At 43.5% G+C, this 20,194-nt stretch overlaps 1 protein-coding gene across 3 annotated transcripts in view; it reads right to left on the bottom strand.

The window, feature by feature from the left end:
* The window catches only part of SHOC2 (SHOC2 leucine rich repeat scaffold protein), a 70,253-nt gene extending 61,607 nt beyond the window's left edge, over positions 1-8,646 (bottom strand). The window contains exon 1 of one of the 3 annotated variants that reach the window (XM_074831260.1): positions 8,578-8,646. The gene's annotated coding sequence lies outside the window, so the exon portion shown is untranslated. The other 2 variants (XM_074831259.1, XM_074831261.1) reach the window with 2 other exon arrangements.
* Positions 8,647-20,194: the final 11,548 nt, after the last annotated feature.

Below are 20,194 nucleotides of genomic sequence, written 5' to 3'. Positions count from 1 at the left end.
AGAATAGAAATCCTTCCAGTGTAATTTGTTTATTCATTAATTCTGATTTCAGGAGAAAGTTCTGGCTTGCACCCAACAGCTAATTGGTTCAATAAACAGCATCTCAGTTTAGAAGAAGAAGAAAACATGATACTACAGTGAGAGCATGTAACTGAAACCTCGTTATCTGTTTGGGTATGACTTAGGGCTTCTCAAAAGAGCTGGATTGCAAAGAGCCCGTTTTAAAAGACAAGACAGTATACAGTTTAAATGCAAGAAATAACTACCAACATTTATCTAAAGACTTCTTACGAAGAATAGAGAAGAGAAATTACTACTGTAAAAATGTGCCTAACGATGACCTAAGACACAGAAAATAAATTTATGGATTAGGTCATGGAAAAAAAAAAAAATCCAGGTTGTTGTATTTATTATTCAACTTACAACTCATGGCTATAATATTTAAACTTTTGTTTCCTTCCTAACCAGGCCTGCCACACACAATATGCTATCAAGAAAGCTGCCAAACAATTGTTTGAATATTCCAAAAAGCAAATACATAGCCCACTGTGAAAAACAAATATGATAACCTGAAATCTGCCATCATCTGCACGCTGTCCAAGAGTTCAATAGAGTTAAGAGGGACACACCAGAACAAAATTTGCTGCACAAAGACAAGTTCCCAGGTACCTTAATTCATGTTATTTACTAACATAAATTTCCCTTTATGTGAAATCATCTAGACCCTTAAATTCAATATAGCTCATGTAACTGCCAGTATTATAAAATTCTCTTTAATAAGAAATATTTTACGTTTTGCAAGTACTGTACAATAGCCATTATATTTTAAAATCTATTAGAACAGTAATTGTCACAGATTTAGTACGTTAACAAGAACATTTGAACTGAGGCTTCATTTAACCCATCCATCCCTTCAATAAGAAAATTGTGCAAGTCACTCCAAATTATGCATATTTTATAGGATCTTTCTTGGCTTTAAACCCTTTGATTTTATAATCATTTCTCTACAAGAAACATTTTAAAAAGTCATGTACTCTATGTCAGAAGCAACAGCAAAATGGGTTTTCATGGTACGTCCTTCATATTCCGCTATGATCAGCATTTTGCAGGACTACACAGATGGATTCTCTCGTAGCCCTTCACTTCCTTGTTTAGGAGGTCACTTTTTTGCACTATTTCTTTTTATAAAGATCTATTTTTGACTGCTGTGAACTTTTGTTTACATATTAAGCCACCTGATGCCTCCAGGAGCCATATAGTTTGCTAGTGAAGTCATTTTCTCTCTGCTACACATAGTGACTCCATGTAACTAAATGCTTCTAAACAGGACTTGGCATTTACAGCAATCTGAAGACGACTCCTCTCTGCGCGGTTATCCCTTAGAATTAAAAGAAACACACAGTTCTGCTTTTCTGCAGTGGCTGACTCAAGGAGGAGGGGGAAGGGGAATATAAAAGAGCACAATAATCTACCATCACAATTTCAGAAATACAACAGTTCATCTAATGAAGAGAATAAGGATTATTCAATTATTTCCTTGCTTCGGACAGCTGAGGGTTGATTGGGGGTTTTTTTGTTGAGTTGGGAGGGAGGCACTGACAGAGATTATAGGATTTTTTTTTGTTATATGTTTTTTAATGAGGATGGAATAAACTCCAGTATTTTGGTGAATTAGGTATAACATGATGGAAAAATAAGACTGAAGCTAAGAACCTGAATCCTTCCACAGCACAAAGCACTTTACTCAGCACATGCAGCGGCACTGTATGTATAGCTTTAGCCAATTATCTACAGATTTACCAGGACCTTCACTGCTGTGTTATACGAGCTTTAAGTTAGTGACACGCTGAATTGCTTTCTTTTATTTTTAAAAAAATAATAATCTATGCAACAGTTAAAACATCAAAAAAGAATATTTTTTTGCTTTTAGTATTTGACATAACACGAGTATTTCCTCCCAGTAACAATTATCAATAAACACGCTTCATGCTGTGTATTACAAAACAGATTATAACCTAACTGTCAGCATCAAAAGAAATACAACAGTGAGAAATCTTATTATACGAAGACTGGACAGTTCACCTACTACAATTAGACAGGTTACCACTACTGCCAGTCACAGGAGAGAAGCCTCATACCGAAGAGACAGCAAAATCCCCTATTTGCCAAGATTTAGATCACTGGGACACTGGTGAGAGAAAGGAAACAGAAAAGAGAGAAGTCCGACTCCCCACAATCACTGCTGCACCTCGGCTACAAATAAATATCGGGCCCTGGTATTTTTGGCTGACAGTCAGGTATTTCTTTATAAAAGTAATAAATACATTTATTTTTCTTCCCAGTCAACATAACATGCCAGACCAATGGATCGTTCTGACCATTCTAAATGTCATGAAACACCTTTTCAATCTCTGATTTAATACTAATTCCTCTTAGGAAGGAAACATCGAAAACATAGATCTAAATACAATAGCAAATCCTAAAGTGGTTTTGCCATATTCTTTGAAGTACTAAACCAACATTATCTGTAATATCTAATGGATAATTAAAATCCAAGTACACATGAAGCATAAATATACACAGTTTAAGGTTCTCAGGTGTCAGGGTTTCAAGATTGTTTTTACTCTTTCACTTAACATTATTTAACCTTCTATTTTCATGCCCATTACTACAAATACTTATTCTAAACTTCTAGTAGACATAAGTTTTTGACAGAATAAGTGTTAAAAATACTGTATTATAGTAATACGTATGTTGTTTGCAGCACTATGCAGAATACTTCATATATAAATGAATCATCAATCATCATGCAGAAGTTCTAAGTAAACTTATGGTTTCTTGCAATGCTATCACTTACTGTTTCAGAAAACTTTTATTTCCAACAACAGGGTCATTCATCATATCCTTAACCTGAGCAACAACTACTGCTTCAATATGTGCAAACAAATGAGAGTGACAAGCTTCTAACATCAGATATATTAAAAAAAATGAACATTTGATTTAAACATACCTTTCTTGCTGCAGTTTTCACAAACTAAACCATGTAAGACAGAACAAACCCTAGGATTACAACTGATTAACCAAAGAAATATAAATAATAGTTTAATATATTACCCTTCCCAAAATTTGACACAATACATTAACAACAAGGCTGTAACTACAAGAAATGAATTCAAACCTTTTAAAAATCATTGTAGAATGCCATCTTTTAAAGTCTCTATGTATCTACTAATCAGTAAGAGTCAAGTAAGTGATGCTAATCGGTGTTCTATTTAACAACTTTGTAAAGCAAACTTCGGACAGATAGATGATGGCAATCTGCCACCAGTTCCCAAAAAGAGTGTCTGCTTTCCATCACATCACTGTATCGACACTTTCAAAGGAAATTTGGGGTGCTTCTGGTAAAGTTAGTCATGAGTCACCGAATGTTTCAGCACCGAAACAATGGTGGCACAACATTTCACATTCCTTATGCATAAAATATTCCCACAGACAGCTATAGGATTTCTGGAAATAAATGCAAAACCAAGCCTAAAGCAAACATGTTTTGAAATCCCAAATATAGTGAGTTTAGAAATAGTTGGTGAAAAACTGCTCAAGCTTTAATTTTTTTTCCTCCAAGCGCCTTTATCAACCTGTGGGCTGAAAGGAGTGGGAGACTAGAACATGGGTAAGTTAAAATTGCACCTCATCGCAAACAGGCTTCACTATTTAATAAAGATGCGCTTCAGAACCCCTCCCCAAAGCAATACCAACCACGAACAAGATCTGTGCTACAGAAAGAAGCTATTTTAAAGCCTAGCAGTCAAAGCAGCAGAGAGTGAACTGAGATGTGCTGCAATATTTATGCAGCCATTATAATGCAAATGCATAAGGTATTAGAAAGGCTATTTGCATTGGTGCACAGCCCCCTCAGTCTATGTACAATGCCAACAGAAAGAACAATTAGGATGCATGCATAACAAAAAGCCTCTGACCACAGGGTAGGCAGGTCCACTGAACCGGATACAATATCTATGGGATCAACAGAGCTCCATGGAAATACTGTCTGCTGGATCACTCCATACATCTTGCTCATATGTAGAATATGAAGCATTTTAAGACACAAAAGCATGTAGAGGATTAGCATGGCAAAGGTAAGAGCAAGCTACAACCAATTTACTGCGAGCACCAGTCACATGTTTTTCGAGATGAGTTGGGCTGGAGCACAGCTCTCCTCCCCAGGGCTGCTCCTCTCTGCAAAACCCCAACACCACTAACAGACAAGTAGCAAACTTCCAACTATGCTAAAAAATAATAAACAAACAGCTACATACTTTCCTGTGTCAAAAAATACTCTCCAGCACTTTTTGTAACAAAAAGGCAGGCGTGCAATTCAGGATCTAATGTACATCCACTCTGAGAATACCGACTCTGTAGAGAAACCAAAAAGCAAACAAGTATGTTCAAGCCTTTCCTATTTTTTTTACATGTACACCCTAACGGTAAAACAATATTAAAAGAACCAAGTATACAGGCATGCCAGATTGTTTTAAGACTGTTTTAATTCTTTGACCATGCATCCTAGTATTTATCTACACCAATTCACAGCCTCTTAACATATTCTCAGGCTAATCAGCATGACTACAATTATATGATAGGCTCTGTTCTCTCATGTATTTCTCTTGTAGAACAATACAGATAAAGTACTTCTTAAACTGCAGTGATCTTAGTCTAAAATTAACTACATGGTATAAAATTACTTTTTTTTAAAAAGAAATGATAAACACTGCATTTCTGTACAAAATATATCTGTTACCTAGAGGTTAATGATGGAAAATTTCTTAGTAATTAAAATTCCTTTTTTTATCCTGAGACCATTGTTTTGCTATACTGAAAATGCCTTTATTGAAACAAATTTGGTGTTGGAGAATGCCCAGATTTAATAGTATGTTATGTGTATTTCACAACACAGTCAAGCCCAAGCAACGCAGCAAAAACCAAGCAAATTAAGGTCAATGGCTAATACCAAAAACATTACCTGCTTTTTATACAACCTGTTACATTTTATCCCGGTACATTTTGTAACATAGCAAAAACTACTGTACCAAACAGACTAGACTATGTCAGCCGTTACAATTTTAATGTAAACAAGGGTTCATTTTATCTGTACAATCTAGTTACAACTGGCTGTTTAATCTTCACTACCGTGTCCTCCCCAGCCCTCTCACACACACACACACAAACCCACCAGAGAGAGAGAGACAGACAGAAATATCTCCTCTGAGATGCAGTTGCATGCAGTAAAAATAAATACAAGGTATTACAACGACAGAGAGGAAAGCAAGCCTTGCTTCAATTAAAAGAGCATCCACAAAGCTGCCGCACAAAAAAATAAAATAAAAAGCAACCAGCCTCGAAGCGTCTGGGGGGGAAATGCCGCTAGCCATGCTGAGCGAGAAGGCATGGCAGGCTGGACGCGGGTACACGTTACTGGCCGTGGGCCGGGAGCCACCCTGCACCCTGGCAAAGCACGGAGCCACCCAAAACCCACCCGCTGAGGAGGGCAGGGGCAAGGTGGGCATCGGGGCTGAGCCATCCCAGGGGCTACAGCGGGCGAGGGCAAGGGGCGAGCGCTGCCTTCCCCTCCTTCCATGCACACAAGTTTTCATCTTTCTTCAGACACAAAGGAAAACCTGATGCTAGAGAGAAAGGGCTCCTTTTTAGCACCCACCAAGATTCTCCACGACGGTATTTTGGAAACATCTGAGATGCCTTAATACAGTTTTATTTCCTTATCATCATACTAAACCTTTCTGAAAGAGAGCTCAGTTATTTGCAGGGCTTCCTCAGTCTTGCCAAGAGGGGATCACAGAAGGTGATCCTTCTCACTCCTAACAAGCAGAAGATACTTTTACAGGCTTAATTCAATTAACATGCATGAGCACTATGCACACCTGCAAGCACATACATCCACCTATTTCACGGTTGCTGTGCACCGGTCAGCAGCAGCCGGCTAGCACGGTGACAAGCCAGGACCGCTGCACACACACTGCTTCAGCAGAAACACGCTTTTCTAGAAAGCCACAGCCAAGTAACAATCAATCCAAGGGTTTCCTAAAAGGCACACACACGCACAGCAATCTTCCGAGCAATTAATTTCTGTACATAGGCTAAGAGTGCAGGAAGACAGCTGGAGAAAATATTCGCCGTCTGAAGGAATCCCTTCAATGATAGAAAACTCCTGGAGGAGAATACACCCGTCAGTGCGATTTAAGTGTCAACATAACAAAGAAACGCCCCTCCCAGCACCTCCTGCCTTACGGATATGTCACGCTGGAAAGGAAAAACTAGACTGGGAACAGCAGCTATTCGCCATCAGCACTGTTTACCAACCCTAGCCTTGCCATCACCCCTGAGAAAAAATGTTGGGGATTGTTTAACATTTCTAGAAAGAGCAGAATAGAGGGATGTGGCAGAAGACAGCATCCTCTTTGAGGATTCCTCAGTATTCCGCAAAGGAAGGCTGTGGACACAAGGCGAGCTTTGTCTGGAATCATCTTTCTGTATTACAGGATTACATATAAAATTAGTTTTGCCTGATGTACATGTTTTGCCTTGCCACACGTACAGAAATCCTGATGGCTGACAAACATTATCCTAAATTAAAAGGAATCCAGCTTCAAATTAGTAAAATAATCTCCCATTTTACTCATCCAGAGCAAAGAATAATTACACAGAAAACCAAAATAGTCAAACCCAAATCATTCAACAGGAATTAAGAGGATAAGGGCGTTACTAAAATTAAAATGTATGCACAACAGTGTAATAACAAATTCAGAGGATACACTAAATCTTTCCCAAATCCAGGCTAGGATTATATCAAGATCACCATACAACATATGCCTGAAATATGGCTGTAAATAAGTGTGACTTAATTTGACCACCACCTACTTTAAGCCCTTGATTTTATAAATAGAAGCATCCAATAATGACTAGTGGTTTAAAAAAAAAAAAAAAACAACCACACAACACAGTTTATAAGGTAAAAAAGAAACAATAAGTAGAAAGTCAAATATGCAAAAAAGAAACGGCAGAAAATTAAGACCCTTAAAGTAATTACTAAAACCATCTTAATTTCTACTTTGATAGTCAAAAAAAATCCTGACCAACTACTGCAGCAATGACAATACACACAATTACAACTCCTTGATCATGAATATTCTGCCTTGAAAGTGTCTGCACATGTGCAGAACTGGATAAAGCGTATGCTTCCATAGTCCCATCTCAAATACGGGAGTTAAAGATTACTAGTACTATTTCAGTACTTTCTAATTGTTTTCTCACACATTGTGACTTTTTATTCCATGTCCATACCTGCTCCTAAATAAGCCGGTAAAGTCAAGCAGCAACACAGTTTCACCAAACTTCAGTTCTGCTGAATTTCTGAATAGCTCGCACCCAGTCGCAATTTTAGTCAACACACATGGCCGTTCACCTTACCTAAGGTTACTACAGCTTTTTAACCGTTTCCTAGAGAAAGATACATACAACTCGGTGAAAGCACCTTCTACAGGCACAAATACACGCGGGAAGCTGTCACACCGCTTTCTCTGCAACACCTCTCCGTTTTAAATACCGGGAGAATCACCTGGCTAGACAGGAAGGCGACGACTTTTGAAACGAGATTCTGCCACTCCGGCTCCATCAGAACTGCCACAATCGGGTGAAACAGGAAAAGAGCCTCACGCCTATACGAGAGGGTGGGGGACAGCACTCACACACACAGGAGCAGATGTAATCATTACCCTGAACGCCGGTAATCATTACCCTGAGCGTCAGTGCCACTACACACACGCGAAGTCTCTTAAATTTCTCTCTGCCAGCTCTCGGTACCGGGAGCAGGAGGGGAGGAGGAGAGGTGAGGCTGTAAAACGGAGCTTCCTCCTTTTTTTTTTTCTTTTTTTTTTTTTTATGTTGTTGTTGTGGCGGTGGCTGGTCGATGCCATCGCCCGGCAGCACGGAGGAGCGGGGAGCCCCGCCGCCGAGCCCAGCGGGGCGATCGGCCGCCCCCGCCCCGCCGCCCGCACCGGGCGGCCCCCGGCCCGGCCCGGCCCACCTGCCCCGGGCCCCGCGGCTGCCGGGCGGGGCTGCACCCCCCGGGGCGCGCACACACACACAGACACACACACAGACACACACACAGACACACACACTCGCCGGGTACCGGTGCACGGAGCCCGGGCGCGCTGCCCCGCCGCCTCCCGCCGCCGACCCCCCGCGCTGGGGCGGCTCGGGGCGCGCCCCCCCCCCGGTTACCTGCCGCCCGGGCCCTCCCCGCCTTTGTGCCCGCGGCCTCCCGCCTCCTTCGCCGCCGCCCCCGGCCGCCGCCAGGCCCACCCCGCCCGCTGTCAGCCGCCGCCTCAGCGCGTCCCGACGCCCCCGCCGGCGGCGACCCCCGCCGCCGCACCCCTCCTCCCCCGGCCCGCCGCGGCCCCGCGCCCGGCCGCCCCGTACCGTGCGGCTCCGCCATCCTCCCGAGGCGCGCTCGGCCCCCCCCCTCCCCGCCCGCCCCTGCCGGCCACCGTCTCTGCGCACCGAGCCGTCACGGGACTCCCCGCCCACAGACCTCCCGCGGCACCATGGGGGCGGGCCCGCCGAGGCGCGGGGCGCCCGACCGCTTCCAGGTTATGGCGCCGCCGCCATCTTGGCGGCGGGCGGAAGTGGCCCGGTTGCCCCTGGCGACGGCGGGGCGGGAAGGGCTGTACGGGCTCGGCACCGGCTCTGCACCGGCTGTACGGGCTCGGCACCGGCCTCCCGGGGCGGGAGCGGTAGCAAAGCGCGCTCAGGAGGGGCTCCCCGCTGTCTCTGCCGCCTGTCTCGGGGTCCCGTAAGCCCCGCGGGGCCTGGTCGCGGCCTGGGCCGCCCCGCCGCCGCCCCTCAGCGCCCACCGCTGCGGCTGTCGGGCAGCCTGAACCGGTAACCAGCTCTGCGCCGCCTCACACCGGACCCCCCGTGGCCGCACATGCCGGTGAAACCTTCCGTCGTGTCACCGCTGTGACACCGGGGAGAAACTTCTGTCAAGATTTCCCCGAGTGAGGAGGACAGCCCATAGCTCCGTGGGGCTCATTAAAGTGTTACAAGAAACAGGAGCTATTTTCCCGCCAGTCCAACTGTCTAACTGGAGATTTTGGCCCCCAGGACAGACAGGATCAGAAATTCTAAAAGTAATGAGTTCATATGAAGTAGCTCTTCTCAGTGCTGTACGTGCGTCACACAGCCACCCTGCTCCTGGTCACCTTTAGCTGCTGAGACATTATGAAAGAGATGGACCAGGGGACTCCGACATTCCCATGTTTCCTTCTTCTACAAAATCGGGACCATCCCCACTTGGCACCTACTATAACCTCACACCAATGTGCTGCTATTCTTGCTGTAGGAGATACCACAAGCTAAGCGTGACCAAGCTGGCACTGCAAGGGATACATGGGAGCCACAAGAAATGGTGGTAGCCATTCAGAAGGTGGCAACCATGCCTCGGTGTAGACAAATACGCTCAAGTGGACAGAGCATCTGCGCTCAGTCGTCATTTGATTTCAGATGGGATTTAAAAGCAAGTTCTTTGATGACTTCTTACAACAGATCTTTCAGTATTTTGCTGAGAAAGGTTTTGCTTTTTAATGCTAAATTCTCAGGCGGTTGCAATCAGTTTTCCTTTCGAGCCTAGATGGATTCTGCACTGCAGTAGTAGCTCAACTGTCTAATTTCTAAAACACACTAAAGCTAACGGGAGTCTACTAATTGATCTCAGTACTTGCTGGTCTGGACTGGTCCCACTGGCTCACCTTCGAAAGGAATAGCAGCTGCCTCAGCAGAATCAAAACCATGAGTAAATTTCGGAGCCGTTTACTACCTCAGATAGTCAGGTCTAAGTATCTGCTATTTCCATCAGTTTTTTTACAATTTTTGGCAACCATCGAGGCTAGTTTCAGTGAAATGAGGCTATTCATGTTCAATTAGCTGCATTCTGACAGTTTCCTTTGTGTGATTCTTTGGCAAACTAGACAGTTCAATGTGGCTACATGCTTTTTTACTAATAAATGCTGGACAGCGTTAAAAGCATAATTGGCTTTTTGGCATAATGGGTCACAGGGCAGAAACCAGGTGTAATTTCCTCATGACAATATTTCTTACAATGACTGGATGTTTCTTTGTTGTTATTACTCAGTAAAACATTCAGTGCAGACAGTGCACCGATCCCCTACAAGATATGGAAATGCAAGCGTTGCCCTGAAAAGCTTGGAACCTGAAAGAATTTCTTCTTGTGTAGCTTATTTTAACACACACAGATGTCTACATATAACTACATCTTCTGTATTAAAGACCATAGCGTGCATTCACCACGCATCGGGAAGATCTGAATGTTTTGTTGACCCTGTACTGTACCTTTACATTTCTCAGGCTCTTTGTGTGCAAAGTGCCACTGCCCAGTTGCTTTGAAGAAGTATGTACAAAGGATACATGCCACATGTACTCCAGTTCTGTTAGAGATTTTACTTCTGTTTCTGCTTGCTTTGCTTTCAAATATATGATTTGAAATCTAAAAAAAATGTTACTTTATACTCAAAACAACTGGCTTGCTGTTTTCATGATGAAACGTAAAACCAAAAAGCTGATATAAAGCAGGACAGGACAATTGTCACTAGACAAGGAATCAGCCAAGAAATTTACACTGGTAACTCCACCCTTCTGCTGCAATTCCTTAAATATGTCTTATGAGATTAGACCGATACTACAGTAATACTTGTGCCAACAATCAGAACTAACAGACATTTTTGCAAAGGCAGAATTCATACACACAAGATTTGTTTTTAATCTGCACAAATGGAGTAGTTAATTTTATACCCTCCTACTGGATGCTGGAGAGCTCAGCTCCAACCTACTCTCAGCCTCCATCAGCACTGTTTGTCCCCAAATCTTCATCGACGCAGACCTGGCCCAGTGTCGAAGGTAAGTATAAGAGTCACAGTCCTTAGAAGTATTAGTTAAGGGTTTCTCAGGATTAGGAGACTACGCTGACAGGCCCATATTTTGAACCTTGTGGTACTGCGACTGAATACCTTTCTTTAAGAGGTCAGAGGTACCTCAGTCCCCATTGCCCCAGAAAACCCATAGAACTGTGAGGATCTTGAATTACTGCCATTCACACTGAAATGAACAGGAGGGGATATTATTGATGCCCATACAGCGGCATGTATAATTAATGAGCATTTCATAACCTACATGCATACAGGTTCTGAATTAAGGTTTCACTGCCAATTTCATTTGGACATTGCCTAACTTTTAAACGCTTGGCTTTGCAACCTTCATAATGTTCCTTTAACACCCGTAGCATTTCCTGTGTTCCTAAAAAGGACAACTGTTGGTGCAGGGTCACACAGCACCACAGCACCTCTATGGGTCATCAGCCATGCTCGTACCTTTGTATAGCCAACACAGATCTCTGCCCCTTTTACTGAAAGAGACACAGATAGCAACAGCGGTCTGTTGTCCTCCATCTAGATCAGTAGTGGATGGGGATGAGTGTTGGAATTTGGATTATTCAGAGGATTTATAAGGCCATTCCTAAGGCTATTTAATATTTACACAGTTGTTTCAAGCATGTTTCTACGAAGCGGTGTGATTTATTAGGAGCTAGCTCTTACACAATGAACTAAAATAAAGCAATTAATTAGCTAAGCTTGCTTAAGCTGACCACAAGATCAATCTAGCAACTTCAGAATCATCCTTGGCTGAATTCAGATACCTCTGATAGAATAGCCCCACTTGCCTCTTCTTAATTTAGTGGCTGCCAGACTAATGAATTGACCCTTTCTCTCTTGGTCATGTGGCCTTTTCACTACCTCCTCCCAACTGTAAAATTTTTGTCATCTAACTACAAGAAAGCCCGCTCTCCTCCCCCAGGCAGGCAGCTGCCACCGCCTCGTCCAAGGACACTCAATTCTAGTTGTTTCTGTACTGCGGGCTGTGGCAGACAGCACAAGAGGCAAATTCTTTGCCAGCTGAGCCAACATGAAGGCCAGCCTCGGGGAAGCTCTGTCCCACTTCCAGCTCTGGAATTTGGGACGTCCCAGCAAGCACAGCCTGTTGCACCCCTTTCCACCCAGGAACCCCTCTGCTCTGCCCTGTGTGGGGCTGCCTCCCACAGCTCTCCCCTGGTACTCCATTCCCTTCCCCTCTGCCTGTGCCTGACCTCCACTTCCAGACTTCGATCACCTGTTCCTTCCCCAGGCTGTCTCTCCTTTCTTAACCTTCAATAGGACCTCTAGCTTTTTCCCCATGCCAGGTCCTAGTTCAGGCTCTTGTCTGGTTCTTCTCACCACCTATCCCCTTGACTTTCCTGTCTCTTCCTTCTTGTCTCCTTGTACTGGCAAACACTATTCTGTGCCTTCTGTCCCTTCCCTGCTGCCAGTTCCTTGCCAGCCAGTCTCAGCATAAAACTCCTCTAATTCCTGGTTTCACTTTCTTTGTGAATCTCAATCTCCCTCTATCATGTCTCAAACCTCCAGACTCCCAGTCCTAAGTTTTATCTTCCTCTCATCTATGCTTCAATCTACCCAGACCTTCCTGCCCTATCCTATTCCTTCCCCTCCTCTTGAATCGTTGGTTTATCAGACGTTTGGCTTTAGTCTCTTAGCCGAGGGTTTAGTTGTTCTGGGGGAGAGGAACGTGCTTTTGGATGCTGATGGCACGACAATGCCCATTTCATTTTGTGAGCATCATACCGATCACGAAAATAGTGTATGGCTTTGTCATTGCTTTTCTATCTTCCCCTTGAGTGTCCCCTTGGCTCCACTGCCTTTATTATGAGTATACAAAAACTGGGAATGCTGGCAATAGTTGGCACAACTCAGGAGCTGAAGGGGAGAGAGGAAGGGTGCTAGGCACAGACACCATACCTGGAGGATGCACACAGACATTCAGAGCCCTTGTCAATGTCTGGAAGCTAATACTCCAACGGAGCAGCTGACAACAAGATCTGGCACATTGAAAACAGAGACTGCCCCACCAGAGCGAAAGCGTCTCCTTGGTGCTAGATGCTGTTGCAATACAAAGAAGGATGCAAAGAAAGGGAACCTCAAAATGTGATTCTCTGTTGTAGGACTCTACAGTACAGTAAGATGTTGCTATTTTTGCTGTCTGTTCCTTTTATGTGTTCAGAGTCAGGTCTGCTTACTTGAGTGACAAATTATTTTTGCTTTTCTGTCCAGTTGGTTCTACAAAGCAAATGTATGATAAAACGACAGAGTTTGATGAAGGTACCTATGTTCTCAAAACCAAGCAGCGTGACTTAGGGTTGTAAAACTATCATGTAAAAAACAGTTCTGGTCCTGCCAGCTTCAACTTTCAACTCATTAGCCACCTATCTATGTTTGTCAGGCTGTTAGCAATTTTTTAAAGATTCTTCCTAGGTCTTACAGGAGCTCTCCCAGGTGAAAAGACAGGACATATCAATGCTGAAACAGCACATCCAGAATGCCATGCACAAAATTATTTTCTATTATTTACTTGTATGCACACAAACTTTTTCAAGTATGTGCTGTGTCCTAACTGCCCCAGGGCCAGCAATTCTTCAGTTTATTTAGTGCAAGGGAAAACTGCAAAGCCAGCAGGCTATCAAGCAAGCTAATCTTCAATTATATAAATGGAGAGTCAACCAGTTCAAACAATTTATCTGTCAAAGTCAACACTACAAACAACAGAAACAAGCAAGAGCTTTTTCATTCACAACAGATAATAAACTGTATTTTTTTAGTGTAGATATTCTAGACAGGATAGTATCAGCTGTTAGAAACTCCTACTTTTCTCTACAGTGAAAGACAGGGCAAATTAAAGGCTTCAGTTTTCTGTACTTTGAAAGGGGAGAAAGGCTGGAATGAAAAACTCAGTTAAACTGAAACAGATGCTGATTATTCCAGCTCCAGTCAGGCCATCCCTAAAGAAACCAACCTTTCTTGACTTCATTTCATTCTTCCAGTACTTGTAAATCCTTTTCTGACATCCCAGAGTAACACAAAAGGACAAAGTAGGATCCAACAGGACATTCTGTGCTCTGGTGGAGAAGCTTCTCTTAGCTTGGGTCTGCAGCACCTGAATTTCAGTAGGCAATGTGCCTACCAAAGACTAACCGTGTCCAGGACTACCGTAACTCCCACAACTAAGGGGCAAGAGGATATGGATATTCACAAAAGCTAGTTTAAATCTACAGAGGTTAAGCTTCCTCTGTAGTCAATAAGATAAGCCTGTGCTTAGGCACTCTGAATCATATTCTGAAGAAATCACTTTTTCCATTGACCTCATGCAGACCCTGGGGAGTTGAGCTTTCCAAGGGAAAAGCCACTTCCTCCCCAGGAAAGTGCATTCAAGCCTAAGTGGCTGTGGGTTCACCAGCTTTTTACATGCTGTTGGACTCAGATGCTGCGTGAGCACTGTAGATCTGCATGCCTGCAGGTGGTACAAGACATCTCCTACCATGGTACCTGTTTCACTTGGCTCTCATGTCAGCCTTCTAAAACTGGCTGGCACCAATAATCTGGTATGGTGTGGCTTAGATTTCATTTACACTGCATGTTGTTTCATGCCTTCAAAGGTCCATGAAGATTAGTACCAGGCTGACTGGTATGGCACGGTACATAGGAATGTGAGTTTTTCTCTACTGAACTTCACACAAGGGCATGTTCTGCCTCCGTTCCGCATAAAAGAGGGAGCAGGCTTCCACTTCCCCATTGTCCTCTCTGATCTTCAGTCCCTAACAGCCACAACAGGGTAGCAGTGTAGCCTGTCCTTCAAAGAGAGAACCTGAAGACAACCGGTTCTGTACTGGTATCATTTTTACTGATAAAGGTGTGAAGCCAAAGGAAGGAGGCTCCCGCAGTAGCCAAGAAAGGGGAAAGGTCTTGGGGAGTGGTGGCCCCAGGAAGGCAGAACAATTTTATTATGAGTTTTTTTAAGATTACTGTAAACAACTCACTGTGTCCTAAAAGTGACTGGGAGTGGCAGCACATCCATGCTGAGCTGTGTAAAAAAGCCAGCTGCCCCATGCCCAGGCAAGTATCATTGTCAGCAGGTTAACCAAGGCCACAGGCAGAAGCAGTTTTACTTTGGATTACATCTTGTCATGGCTGCAAGCTCCTCTGTCTGAAATGTGGAAGATGAAGATCAGCTGAACAGAAGAGTCCCCAGGAAAACAAACAAACAACCCTCATTCACATTCTCACAAAGAGAAAAAAATTATTTAAAAGTAATTTGGGAAGGGAAAATTGAGTTGGAATAAAATATTTGCCTGTTGGTTTTAATAGCCGCAGCCCTGGTATCTATTTTCTCTCCCTCTTCCAGACTGTCAGCAGGGATTGAGTGTTCTCCTGGAGCCAGGGATGGATTTCCTGAATGGTGACAAATAGCAGTAAAGCCTGGAGTCAATTCCACAGTGAAATCATTATATAAATGGCTTTTTCCTGCAGGAAAGAGATGGATGAAAAATAAATCAGAAAATAGCATGAAATGAGTAATCTTACAGTTCAGTTATGAGAAGCACAAAGAACAACCCTAACAACGATGCTGGCTCAGTTGGGGAGCCAGGTGTTACAGGGAGTCCACCTGTAAAGGAAAATTGTAGTTGAGAATTTCTGAAAAAAAACTCTGAGAACTAGACCATTCAGGTGCAGAGTGATCTTCTAAAAGGACATCATGAAACTCCTTCCGCCCAGAGCCATGAAAACTAGAGCAGAGTAAGTGTGAGCAACCCTAATATTTATTATTACCGTGGTAGTGCACAGGAGCCTTGATCTTGATTTTGTGTGGGGGGTGCTGTACAAAAAGAGTGTTCTGATTCAGAGACTGAAAGCTAAATGTAAGACCAGAAAAATGACACGCATTTGTCACAGACGCAGGGAGCATGAGGAAAGAAAAGCAGTCAGCGTGCTGCCAAGTTTTTTTATAGGCCATACGGACAAGGAGAGCGTTGGAGAGAGCTCTGAAAGATGATTCTTTCAACACACATTAATAAGGGGTTGGTTGCAAGGCTGGGAGGAAGCGTAGAGATGTTTGAAATGGTAACAAGTAGGCAGTGGAACTGGTCATCACAAGCTGATCTCAGGAAAGAATTGACATCCTGGTAATACTCTGAAACAGATGAACAGGGATGGGCTAGGGAGAGACGGCTCTTGAAGAGGCAGGCGTTTGACACACAAGGAAAGAGAGAGTTAGTAGACAGAAAAGAAAGAAGCAACACAGAGCGACGGGCTAAGAACAGTCCTGCATTGTGAGGACAAGGGCTTGGTTATTCAAGAGTTTTCTTTCCCCCTCTTGTTTCTCAGGGGGAGGAGCGGCATTTCAAGGGAGAATAATACAATCATTTGACTGTGTTAAGAGATTTATGGTCTGACTTTACCATGTGTTAAAATATTGATTCTCTTTCTAACGTATGCTTTAGATATTGACATTTTTTCTGTATAGAAGACTGACTTCTGCATACAAAAGCTGGGACTTCATAGTAGGATCCAGCAATGCTGGGTAAATACAAAGTGACGTAAGTGAAGCACAAGTCTCAGATTTTTTCCACTCAATTAAATAAAGATAGCAAGAGAGACACTGAGCAGTGCGTGGCGGTGAGAAGCTGGAATAATTAAACAATAATATGACAGACGGTGCATTTACAGGCAATTACAGCATGCCTCTGCTGGCACTTTAAGGCACAAGGCCAATGACTTAAGCGATTCAAACCACACAAGTAGAGCAGTAACCTCCTAGAAATGCCAGTATAGAGCATCTGGTTTGGGAGTCCAGAATGGGACTTGCACGTAGCAATAAGACAGGCAGTCAGGTCTCTGCATTTTCCGGACATTATTACTGCTAGAGATAGAGCAGGAAGAGCAGCCCGTCAAAAAGCTGTTTCTGTGTCCCCTGGATAATAAATTTCCAGGCACTTTTACGTACGTAGCAGTGAAAGACAAATCTTCACAGTGAATAAGGACGTCTCCTTCTTGCTTTGTGCATACAGCTTGAGGATACCACTGCATCAAATGACAGATTTAAAATAAGTATATTCAGAAAGCTCAACCAAAAGAAATCACTCATCTGTCAACTCCCTTCCAACAACAAGGACTGGGTTAAACATCAAGCTATCAAGCTTCAGGCTCAAGCTTTGCACAAGGCTTTCTGTTCCCCGCCTTACTCCACCCAGTAAACCCAAACCACCTTCCTCCTCCTGTCTCTGAAGAAGATGGGCTCTGTGTCCCATGGTACCACTCAGCAGCTTAAGGGGACAATTGCATGAAATCTGCACGTGTATTTTTGAAGGCATTGGTATGCATTATTCTACACACCGGTCATGCTGGTACACTACATTTCTGACCTCATCAGCACATATAGAGGTGAAACAAGCTCTAGATTTTTAGAAAAGAAGGAGCAAGAAAAGACAGAGAGATCTGCCTGGAAAGCAAACACAGATCAGGTGTTGTTAAAAGCTTCTTAAACTGTCAACGAAGTATTTACTTAGAACAGAAAATCACCTTCAAGATGGGTAATTCTCATGAAAGTGGCTTTATTTTTAAACACCCCATGTCTGGAGCTACATGATTATACAGGACTCTAAACCAGATTTTTGTTTTTAAAGCAAGGACTTGATTCCAGACTTTCTTGTCATATGGAAAAAATGGAAAACATGAACTTGAAAGGCTCAAAAAGCAGAATGAAAATAAAAAGCATTTAAAATGTATAAAGACAAACAACAAGCCTCATAAACAAATGGGTCTGGCAACATTGCTTCACCTAAATGCTTTTTTCTTCTACTTAATAGGAGACGTTTCTCAAGACTTAAAATAAGTGTTGTTTTGTATCTGCAGGGCTTTCAGCAAGCGGCTGCCACATTACGAAACTCTCTGGGTTCCAGCAATGCACATCTCTGCTGTCTGCTGCACTCAGAGTATATGGGAGGAGGAGGAGGAGGAAAACAAGCTTATCATTTATAAAATTATTGCTGGTTTTGTGGTTGTGAGGCTTTCTGCAGCGTACAAGAATAACTTGTTTGTGACATCAGTAAAATAGGGATATGCAACCTAGAGCGCATTGTCCTCTCTGAGGATACCACTCTCACGCTTCATCAAATAACACTGGATTTTATCCGAAGGTCAAGTCTCAGGACCTTAGGAAGCTGCATGCCATGGGGACACAGCTTGAGACTTGGGCATCATTATGCTGTGCGCAGGGATGGTGTTGTTCTGACTTCTCCAGCCACGTGGGGTGGCACCAAGACAATGCACTGACTCAGCAGGGTCCCACTGCAAGTGCATGGGTGCTTTTCCAAGATTGAAGAGTTTTGGCAAAGTATTTCAGCTTTCTGGATGTTTCTGGCAACCGGAAATGCCCATGAGAGAAATGAGAGTATGTTCAAGCACATATTGACCCCAGAGGCAGAAAATGGAAAAAAATAGGTATAACTACACTTCTTTAGCAGAAGAAAAGATCAGGTCCCTCATCTTTAATTGGAAAGGTCACATCTTCTCTTGTTCTTCTTCCAACAAAACAAGGGGAATTAGATCCTCTATGCCAGGCTTTCCTCTCCTCTCAACTATGGCTAACACCACTCTAGTGAGTAAATACCAGCCTTACTCAAAACTAAACCCATCCCTGCTTTTAAGGCACTTTGAAAAGCATGATATTAAGCTGCAGACAATGCCCATGTCTTTCTGCTCCAGTCCTGAAGGTGGTAACTGTTTTTTCCCAACGGAAGGAGGTGTCTCAAAAGCAGACTTACTAGAGAGTGTTGAAAACAGTCTCCACAATCACGCCTGTCCCAGTGCTATCAGCTTTCTAGACAGGCTGCCAAGTTGGCATTTGACTAGCTAAGAAAATGGATTTAGCACATGATGCCAGATTCCACTTCTCAGTCACTAAAATGCTCAAGTAACAAACTGAGTTGACCATTGTTTCTTATCACCAAGCAAACAAACCCCGTTGGCAGGAAAACTGTGTTTGGAAAGTGATTCCCTACATGACTGAGATGGGCTCTGGTTGCTATAAATGCCAATCCTCACAGAATGCTGTACTCCAGGTGGTCATCGGCACTGTGAAGGACACTGTCAAAAAACGTAGCCTGCAATTTGATTTCAGTGTCTTACTTTCAGTTCATCTTCTGTTGCTCTGCAGGCCACATTTGTTAGCACAGGAATAATTTGGTTTCACAGTGCAAGATTTTCAGTCATAACTGGCTGTCTTTTATGTTCATTTTTAGCCATAGCCAAGATGCTGGACCAGATTTTAAAAACAAACAAACAAACAAACAACTACCAAATAACTGATCTGCAAATTGCATGTACTGTTTAAAATGCCCTGGTCTACAAACACCTCGTCTTCATAAATCAGTCCCTAGTCTTTTCCTTTCCAATCAGTCTGAAATACTAATCGGCACACAGACTAGCACACCAGACAAAAGAGCTTTTCCCACTGAAATCAGTGGGAATGCTTCTGTGCACTCAAAGGGTGGAGAAGGATGTCCCAAGCAAGCACATCCATTTTATAGCCTCATTAATCCCAATCTTCTGACCTGAAAGTGGAATGAATACGTGAATCACAGCAAAATGGACCCACTTCTGTGCTGCCCTGGTTATCTTTGGCCGACTCCACAAAAGGCAGGAAGTAGGAGACCAGCTCTCACCCGCTGCAGGTTCTCTGCTGGCCTCCAACCCAACAAGCAGGCAAGGCTTCAAGTGAGCTGGAAGTGGGCTACCTGAGGGACCGGCAGTTTCCTACTCTAGGTTGCCTCAGAGGAAAAAGGAAATCAGTCTGGAACAATGCAGACAGAGGCTTTAAATAACTACCAGAGAGGTGCCGCTTACTGGAAGTTAAAAGTTTTATCGCAGGTCTCCCAGCAAACCTAAACCTTGGATCCCATAGCTGACAGGTCAACAGTGCGGTGCCTGAGCTAGCAGAGGGAAGCACACAGCCAGCTGCATCAAAGCAGAATGGAAAAGAATGACTAGCAAAAATCATTTTCTCCCTCATTTTATTTATCCACGGCCAGTCCCTGTGCGGTAGTAAAACGCAAGCTCTCAATCTCAGAACAATTAAAGGAATCGTCACCACCTGCTGAGGCCAGGTTAGCAGGATTACCAGCTTTAGCTGTCAATCCCCAAGTGAAGGCCAAGGCAGACATCGT

This window comes from Strix aluco, chromosome 7 (assembly GCF_031877795.1).
Source record: "Strix aluco isolate bStrAlu1 chromosome 7, bStrAlu1.hap1, whole genome shotgun sequence".
Lineage (NCBI taxonomy): Eukaryota > Metazoa > Chordata > Aves > Strigiformes > Strigidae > Strix > Strix aluco.
This window is presented reverse-complemented; position numbering and strand designations above follow the sequence as displayed.